The sequence below is a fragment of the Aethalodelphis obliquidens genome, unplaced genomic scaffold (assembly GCF_003676395.1).
Source record: "Aethalodelphis obliquidens isolate GAN/ISIS:26980383/991018 unplaced genomic scaffold, ASM367639v1 scaffold48, whole genome shotgun sequence".
In the NCBI taxonomy this organism is placed as follows: Eukaryota; Metazoa; Chordata; class Mammalia; order Artiodactyla; family Delphinidae; genus Aethalodelphis; species Aethalodelphis obliquidens.
Genome location: NW_020837992.1, coordinates 1,676,502 through 1,686,230, shown reverse-complemented (window position 1 = coordinate 1,686,230; position 9,729 = coordinate 1,676,502). Strand labels below are relative to the sequence as shown.

Sequence of the window (9,729 nt, the reverse complement as noted above, 5' to 3'; positions counted from 1 at the left end):
AGCTAAAATCACACATGATTAAAACCTGGATCTGAATGTACTTTCCTGTGCAGAGAGAGCATCTTGAAAATGACATGCATTAGTCATTAGTCACTCCAGCCTCCCTACTCAGTGTGTGGGGAGATCATCTCTGACACTGCAGGGGGACAGGGGAGGAGAAGGGCTGGGTGCCCGACCCGGGGCCTCAGCTTTCTGTTCTCCCATCTGGAGTCTGAAAGTCCCACTCGTCTGTGACGGGGGCATCCAGGTGAGCCAGGTGCAACTTCTTCCAGTAGCCGTTTCATCCATCTTCCCTTCCAGGGTGGGACCCATCCAGCAGAGGTCTGTGGACCCATCCAGCCTGGGGTCTGTGAAGGGATGTGGACTATTAGCCATTCGTGCGGAAGTACACAGATGTGGCCCAAGGCTCTAGGCTCTCTGCCAGGGTCCTGGCCTGCAAGGAGCCCAGCATTTTGGTCACCTCCTCGGGTCCTGCCTTCAGGCAGATCAGTCTCCCTCAGCTGAGGAAGAGGTGGCGCTAATTTACATCCTCAACTCTCTTCTTTCTCCTACTTTTCTCCTCCTTCCTCTCCTTATAATTTTGCTTCTCCCAGAAAAGAAAAGAAGCCCCCCAGCAAAGAAGATGAGTTTACAGTGCCTGAGGAAAAGAAGACAGAAAAGACTTCGCAAAGCCAAAGGACCCGGGATTCCCACATACAGAGGCTGGTGACCAGTGACAGGCTGTTCTTCATCCCCCCTGAGGTTGAAACAGGAAGAAATGTGGTTTGTGGTAGGAGGAGCAATAAGGATAAAACATAAGGATGACTTTTCTGACAGTGAAGATTTTAATCCCTTTGACATGTGGCTCTCGGGGACTGTGGGATGTCTTCCACGAGAGGCAGAGGAGTTGTAGAGGGGGAAGAAAAGGAAAGAACAACAACAAAAAAACCCAGTGTACTTCGACCAGAGGACATGGGACTGAGTCGGGTTTGAGCTTCTTCCTAGCTGGAGACTAGCTGCTGTGGAGCTCATAAGGACCAAGTGAGACCACACGCTGACCGCTCCCTGCGCAGAATCAGGAGCTTAGAGTCAATTTTATCCAAGTTGCTTATCATGCACGACAATGCCTTGGGACAAGAGAATGGACCAAGCTGACCTCTGCTTGAAGAACCATTTAATCTAGGAATAGGACAGTGTCCAGGCCACGCCTTGCTCAGCCCCCTTTCCGTCCGTCCATTTTAAGGCTTAAGTGTCAAGACCTGGGGCCCAGGATGCTTGCTTCAGGCTGCTTAGCAGGGCTGGCACTAGGGTGAGGAAAGGCGCCTAGAGCCGAAATTTAAGGAGGTGTCCACTCTTACGGTCCTGCATGTGCAGGGTCAGCACCTGAGAGTAAGTGCTGCCTTAAATCTTGCTCCCTAGGCAGCTAGCTTGCCTCATTCTGGTTCTAGTCTTGCTGCTCAGCCCTCTGCCTTTGCTGTTCAATGTGTTTCTGGGTGGGGAGCATGTAAGAGCCTTTGATGAAGCTACTATCCCAGGGGGGTCATCTGGACTCATTAGTTTTTACCGATTCACTTCTCTCTAAACCTACGGAGGTCAAATGGAAAGGACAAAGTCAGACAGAGCTGAAATCACCCAATCAATAACACTGTTTGATCCAGGGAACAGCTCAGACACTAACCCCTGCCCTGAGCACTCCAGGGTAGAGACTACCACCCAGGGCGCTAGGGGCTGAGAGGGGCAGGGGGACATATGGGAGGATTTTGTCCTATGCACAGAGAGCATATGAGAAATCTGCCACGAGCAAGGTCCTCTGCTGGGTACTCTGGGGAAATAGTAATGAATGATACAGTTCCTTGGGGGAGCTAATAATTTAAGTAGGAAGGCGGGATGCCCAGATAAAATAACTTTTCAGACAAAGTGCAAATGATTGCAAATAAACATAAAGTGGCATAAACAAGACTGTTCCTGAGAAGGGAAACAGTGGAGTGATCAGAACCAGGGATGAATGGGAGAAAGCTTCCTGGAAGGAGCTGAATTTTCTCCATGGCTTATAAATTGTGTTTCTCAAAGTGTGGTCCTCAGAATCACTTAAAGAACTGGTCAAAATTGCAGTTCAGGGGCTTCCCTGATGGCGCAGTGGTTGAGAGTCCACCTGCCGATGCAGAGGACACGGGTTCGTGCCCCGGTCTGGGAAGATCCCACATGCCGCAGAGCGGCTAGGCCCGTGAGCCATGGCCGCTGAGCCTGCGCGTCCGGAGCCTGTGCTCCGCAATGGGAGAGGCCACAACAGTGAGAGAGGCCCGCATACCGCAAAAAATAAAAATAAGAAAAAATTGCAGTTCAGGAGCCCACTTCAGATCTATGGATGGGATCCAGGAAAGTGCATTTTAATCAGTTCCCCAGGTAATTCTTTTGCTCACACAGTTTCAGAAGCTTCAGTTTACAAAGCAAAAATAGACCCAAGCGCTGGCTGCTGGGACAGACCTTAGGAATGATCTCTGGAGAGCCCTGTGAGCTCTAAGACCTATGTTGGAACTAATTCAAATATTGGCAGTAAGACCATAAAGACTTCCTTCTCTGAGAGAAAATAAGAAAGAAAATATAGGGGTCAGAGACAATGCAAAGATAAAAGTACAGGATTAGGATACACGGAGTCCCGGTTTCTTTGCCCTGTCAACCGTTTCTGAAATAAAGTGTTCAGAAATGAACACAGTCTGATTGGAAAAGAAGAAAATCACAGAAGTAATGCCATGTGAAAAGGCTGAATTTGAGAAATACTTTACTCTTAACATGTGAGATACCTCATAAGTATCTTATTTGCAGACTTTGGGAATAAATAACCAAGGTTTTATGGAAACCCATGGTAAGAAATACATTGAACACCATGACATAGTACACACATAAGATTTCATGAAACTGGAACAAAAGTGTTAATGAAATATGTTCTATCCTATTCTATTTCATTTTTTAAAAAAGTTCTTATTGTAACTCACTAATGGGTCTCGACCTGCAGTTTGAGAAACACTGAAGTAGACGGGAGGTGAGAGACGGGCACCTTGGGACAAAGTCTCCTTGGCAGCCTATGGGTTACACAATGAGGTGGGTTAAGAGTCAAATGAAAAGGTCTTTGAGGGTCCCTGGCACTGACCTCTCAGGAGGCCTAACCATTCTCCCTCCTGCCTTCAAGTATCTTCTCAAAAATTTCCTCCTCCAGAAAGCCATCCCAGATCACCCTCATCCAACTTCATGTACTCAAATCCATCTCAAATGTCCCCCATTTGGGCTGTGCATGTAGGCAGCCCTTAATTTGTCTTAAGAGACGTATGCACTTCAGAGTTGACCAGGTGTACCCACAAATGATGCTACCTGGTTGGGCTGTTTTCAGATTGCCATGGGGCACAAAACCCTTGTCCCCCAGCTTCAGACCTCTGAGAGTCTCCCTCTTGCCTAAACAGATTGCGTATGAAGGGAACGGGAGTCTCTCCAGTCTTCTCCATGGCTCCCTCCTTCCCCCCACAAGAGCATTTCTCCCAGGAATCTTTTGAATACGTTACGTCAAACAGAATGGGATTTGGTTACCATATTGCCCAGTTTAGCTGTTTTATATATTCAAATTCAATTTAACAAATACATAGTGCAGGTGTATCATTTACAGTTGATTAAATATGGTATTTATACTTATTCCTATAAAAAGTTGGGCACCAAGACCTAGGTGAGGATTGTAATTTCCATTATCACATTGTTCCTGGGCAAAACCAGATTCAACCTACATCATTTTACCTGCAGTACCTTTTCCAGGAATATAACCCAAGATAAATTTGAGGACTCCCTGCAGTTCCACACAGCTCTGCCATCTGCAGTGTCCTCCTGCCTTTCTGGTTCTCTGTGCTCCAAGGGTGTTTGTGGATCCTGGGAGCTCCCTGAAGGCAGGGGCCAGGGGAAGAGCCAGGTTTCGTGGGGCCCTCTTAAGAAAAAGAACAAATACAAAATTAGGCCCAATGGTGATATTTCTTTAGAACTAGAAAGATCACAATAATTTATGTAAGCCTTGGAAATTCAGATCCCTTCCTTGTGACACCTCTTCGTTCAGTTCACCAGAAATGCCTGCATAAAAATGCTTCCTGTTTGTAAACCGGCCTCCCCTCCTCCCCTCCTCCCCTCCTCCCCTCCTCCCCTCCTCCCCGCAAGTGAACAACCATAAAACTTAAGCTTCATCAGCTTCACCGTGAACCTGCCTCTGGCAGGGACCCTGTGTTCTCCTTTCACTGTGGTTCCCCCACAGAATACAGGGCTCTGTGCTTGCTGAGCCCAGGCAGGAGAGATCAGAGAGTGATGGGCACACCAGGCCAGTGTGTCTCAAAGCAGGGTTCATCTAGCCACTTGAATCAGAATTACCTAGAGAGTTTGTCAAACTGTAGATTCCTGCAGAATCTGACTTTGGGGTAGGACCTGTGAGTCTGCATTTGTTCACACGCTCTAGATGATGCTTAAGCCTGAGGACCACTGCTCTGGGGCCACACTCTCTACCTAGTTCTCTGCCCACAGATGATACAATTCCCTTATCCCTTATGTGTCTTACAGGGTCTGCCACTTAGGAACCAGCAGGGTTCAAATTATGCCTGTAGATCTTAAACTCTCTGAGTCTCCATTCTCCTGTCTGTTAAATGGGGTAAGAGTCAACTCAGAGGATAAAATGAGGGAGATGTGTGAAAAGGCCTGGCATCCAATCGCAGCTCTATAAATTCCCTCCCTTGCCCCCTACCTACCAGGCAATCCATTCTGCTCTGCTGGTCTCCACTTTCCTGCATTCTGCATTTGCTAGTCCCTGTTTGCTCTGCCAGTTTCACCTGTCCCTCCATCTGGGCTCAGCTTGAAGCTCAACTCCTCCGTAAAAGCTTTTATGAATAACCCCAACCTATAACAGCCTTTTCTTTCTGTATTTCTACAGCACTTCCTTTGCCTTGAAATGTTAAAATGTGTTTCATATAGTTCCAACTTGTCCCTCTAAACTCCTTGAGGCCATTATACCCCACAGCAGGGGTGGAGGGTGGGGGCATGGGAGTGGTTTAGGAGGTACAATGAGAACTTAATATGTGCTTATTGAATACATGAAGGTGAGAACCCCCTCTGTGCATATAGAACACACAGACCTTCAAGCCGATTTGATAAAAGCCTCCAGGCATGCAGTTACCACCGGCTGTGCCCTTGGAGAAGACAGAGCCAGAAAGCTCTGTCCCTGTTCTCTCTGAAGCTCAGCTCACAGGAGGCATTGAGCTAAAGCCCTGGATGAAGGAAGGCAGACCAGATGCCACGCCTGGCAGGACTCCCCATCCCTTGGGCTCCACCCCACCTACTCCCCTATGGTTGCTTCTGCAGGCTCTGGTCAGAACCAGAACCAGTAGGGTGTGGCCTGTCATGGACCTGAGCTTGTCACGTCCATTTTGAGTGGTCCAGGTTCAAGGCTCCACTAAGGCATGGGCCTCAGGCAGTTGGCTCCAGCAGGAGACACACTCTCCTAAGCACCGACCAGTGGCGGTGTCCTAGCCTTTCTAAGCCACCAGGTAGCAGCCCAGCACCCGCCTTCAGCATCCTGCTCTCCTTTCCCAGCGTTCACAACGTCCAGCCTGCAAGAGGGGCATCCCCCAAAGCCAAGCCCCTGAGTGGGCTTGCCAGCTCCTGCCTAACACGTATGGAGACTGATATCTTTGCTAAGGACCAGGATGGAATCTTCCAGAAAGCCAGAGCTGCCCATTTCAGGGGGCAATGCTGGAAGGGCATGAGAACTGGTGGGGGTGGGGTGGATATTCCATACCATTCTTTAGGATGAGCGGTACCCGTACCCATGGACAAATTCTAACCCACTCTGCATCCCTTAGTCCGCTGTTAACTTGGGGGAGGATAACACCACGCAAAGCAAAAATGCTATGCTTATGAGTTGCACCTGTGCTCTAAAAGCTGCTGAATTTCTCCTCTGTCCTCCTGGCCTTTACAAGGGAGTAAGAAGCAATATCAGAAGAGCCGTTCCCTTTCCCCTCTCAGATCCACGCGCTGTGCTCCCTTCCTCTTTCAGACAAGCCTTGCGTGTAAAAGCACGAGGACACCACGGCCCCAGACGCTCAAGCCTCAGCATCTGGCCCCACCCAACTCCTCCATCTGTGTGTGCGTGTGCGTGTGCGTGTGTGTGTGTGTGTGTGTGTGCGAAAGGGGCCTCTGGACACTCTGGAGTTAAAATGGCAGCAGGACTGGAGGGGGTGGGGGATGGCGTGGCAGGCTGACTGGGAGAAGGCGACCGGAGTGGGCTGGGGAGGTTGGGAGAGCGGCGGAGCAGCAAGCGAGAAGCCGGGGGGAGGGGCGCGCGGAGGGGCGCGAGGCGCCGCGGAGGCCTGCTCGCTGCACTTGCGAACGGGCGGCGAGCGGAAGGAGCGCACGATATCGGTCGCCAGCCTCCCGCCGGACGCGCGGGCGCGGCGCGGCGCGGCGCGGGTGGGAAGGTGGTTGATCTGCCGGCGCCCTAACCCGGCTCTGCCCCGGGACCACTCCCAGGAAAACTCCGCGGCAGGGAGGCGCCCGCGACCCCACCCCGGCCTGCGCGGGCGGCGCGCGGAGGGAGGGCGGACTGGTCTTCCTCAGCCCAGCCCGGGCCGGAGCGGAGCGGTGCGCGGCGGCGCAGGCGGCGGCCGGCGGCCGGGGGTGAGTGTGCGGCTCGCGACCCGGGGCGCGCGGGCTGGGGGCCGCTGGGCCGGGCGGGCGCTAGGGGAGGGGCGGGCTTCTGCCGCGACGCCCGTAAGGGAGCCAGGGACTCGGGCGGGGAGGCGGCCGCGAGGGGAGAGGGAAGGAGGGCTGGAGACTGGAAAGACGGTTGCCGACTGCGCAGCCTGGACCCGAGGAGGGGGCGCCCGGGCCCGAGTCCACCGGAGAGGCCCGAACCGCCCCAAACTGTTGCTGGGCAGAGCGGGGCCCTGAGATGTCGCGGAGCCGCGAGGTGGCAGAGGTTAGGGAGGGCGTGACAGGGGCGGACTCGCCAGGGGAAGCGCTCCAGAGCCCGGGGACTTTCCCTTCCTTGGAGTTTGGGTGTCCAAGGTGGCCTTGGCGTCTGTCCGAAGTATCTGGAACCCGGAGCCTGCCTCTTCCCGGGCGGCAGGGGTCTGTGCGCAGCCTGGGCTGGGACATTCGGGGTGGGGGATGGGCGGGCCTACGGTTCAGCCTGCGGGCCCCGGGCTCAGCCTGCGGGCCCCGGGAGTGGAAGGCCAGCTCGGGGCCCACCGCGGCACCCAGCCGACGGGAGGGGCTGGCCAGCCACAGGTGGTGCGTCTGTCCTGCAGGCGAAGGGCGGCGTAGGCTCCGGCGGCCCAGCCAGCGGGGAGCCGCCGGGTGAGGGGAACCTGAGCCCCATTAGGGCTGAGCTGAGAAGCAAAAGAGGTGCGGGAGACCTGGACCCTGAGGGTGGGCCCTAGGGTTGTTGCGTGCTCCCCCTCTGTCCTTGTCCTTCCTTCCGCATCAAAGGAACAGGAAGGAGGATGTCAGCTGGGCTTTGTGCTCTGTTCTTCAGGCTGCCGCAGCTCAGGTCTGCTGGAACCAACGCAGCTTCTAATAGGGCACCTTGCAGGGTCTGGAGGGGGTGGGCTGGGCGCAGCGCTCAGTTGCCAGAAATGGACCCGTCGGGCCCTCTACTTGAAGACCCCAGAAGGTGCGTGGTAGAGAAAACAGACACCCCAGGTCAGGGGAGTAGAGGCGGCTCCCTGCCACCTTGGTCATCATCATGGGGAGATCTGGGTCTTATCATGCACCCTGGCAGACGGCAGGCTCCCCCTTCCCCGCCAGCTTGGGGTGGGCTCTGGCCCATGTCCTCTTCCTGAATGAGAAGGCAGGGATCCCCTCCCACTGCCCACTGCTCCTTAAAGGTCCCTCCAACAAGAGCACTGGGCATGGGATGGGCAGGGCTGTGTACAGGGCACTGAGGCCCCCTTGCCTGTGGGCCCTGCTGTTATTAGAAAAAAGTCACGTGTGGGTGGCCTGACCCACTTTCCTGGCTGGCCAGGTGTTCTTATGGGGAGAAGACGGAAAGAGAACACAGCTAGGGGTCTGAGCCTTCTAGACCACTTTCCTTCCCCTGGGCTTGGCTCACACTGAGTCTCCTCCTTCCCATGCGGGGTGGGAAGGGGTGTCCCTCTAGACGTGGGATGAGACCTCATTATTTGGAAAGGATGGAACTAAAGGCCTCAGGCTTCAGGGATTGAGACCTGCCCAGGGTCTGGCAGACACCTGGCATCTAGGAGCACCCCCAAATCTACAGCCTCCTCCTGCACAGCCCAACCCAAAGAAGACACTGAATGGCGGGGGGAACTCAGAGGTCTGCTAAGACGAATTCCACCCAGACTGAGACAGCAGGTTTCCTCTAACTCTCCACCATTCCTCTCCACTCCCCATTCTTTATTTCCTGTGTCTCCCCCCCTCCTTCCTCCTCCTCTCTTTCTCCTTCACTCTTCACTTCCCCTTCAAGCATCTCTTCCTCTCCCTTTTCCCTCAGACTGCTCTCACTCTTCTCTCACCCTCATCCTCTCCCCAGACTTCTCCCTCCCTCCTTTCCAGGTCTGTCTCCACCTTGGCCCCGTCTCTTCTATAAACCTGCTGCTTCAGCCTCAAGCCAGGAGTGTGCACTTGGCTCCTGGCTCCCGAGCATCCTGACGGTGGGCACACATGCACTGTTAGCTTTGCTGTACCCCCTTCGCAGAGGAGGAGCCTGGGTGGAGGGCCTGGCAGCTGCATTCCCCCTGCATGACTCCTGTACCTTACCACTTGCCCCTCCTACCTACCCTCTTTTTTTTATTATTAGTATTAGAAAGGGGAGAGGAAATCCATTGCTTTTAAAAAAAATTCATTCATTCAACAATTTATTGAGCACCTACTCTGTGCTTAGCACTATTTTAGGAGCTGAGGATACAGCAATTAAACAAACCTTTATATCTCAGGGCAGAACCAAAGTTGCATCTGGACTTCCCAGCTGATTAGGTCTGTGCTCACCAGGCTGTTTCAAAGACCCACTACTTGTGGGGTCAGTGGGGGATGCGTGTGAACAACCCTAGTAAATTGTCATCTTTATTATACTGAGTGACCTCTAACATGACAGGCCCATCTTCTTACAGTAAACCAGGTACTGCAAAGCTTACAGACCCAGGGTCATCCTGTCCTTAAGACATTTCTGACCTCAAAGGATGGACCAGTTCATATCTTACCATTTATCTGGGAGGACTGAGTAGAAGGCCAGTGCTTTAGATGGAGAAGGAAGAAAGAAACATATTGGTTACTGAGTACCTATAAGCACCAGTCTGTCAGGAGCTTTACAGAAATTATCTCATTCAATCCTCCTAATAACCTTCTAAATTCTGGATTATCATCTGCTTTATAGCTGAGGAAATTGAGGACCAGAGAGGATAAACCACTTGTCCCAGGTCACAGAGGTCTCCGTATTGAAATCACTGATTATCTGCAGTTCACTTGGCCCCTATGTCTGTGACATCTGGTAACTTATACAGTTATCTGAAGATTACATTTTAACCAAATTTTTCAGGAGCATGCCTTGTCTCCTCAGAATATTAAAATATATAAGGATTTGATGAATGGTTGCGTGAATAAGCTTTCTCATGGGATCCGGGAAGGCTTCCTGGAGGAGTTGGGACCCTGGGAGAGGAGGCAGGGAGGGCAGTGGATCTTCCTGATTCCACACAGGTCTGTGACAAACTAGGCAGGCAG

General features: G+C 52.7%; 1 protein-coding gene across 2 annotated transcripts in view; it reads left to right on the top strand.

Moving 5' to 3' along the window:
• The first annotated feature begins 6,261 nt into the window (after positions 1-6,261).
• The window catches only part of LRRN2 (leucine rich repeat neuronal 2), a 62,930-nt gene continuing 59,462 nt past the window's right edge, over positions 6,262-9,729 (top strand). For both annotated transcript variants that reach the window (XM_027082723.1, XM_027082724.1), the window contains exon 1: positions 6,262-6,669. The gene's annotated coding sequence lies outside the window, so the exon portion shown is untranslated. The remainder of the gene's footprint in view (positions 6,670-9,729) is intronic.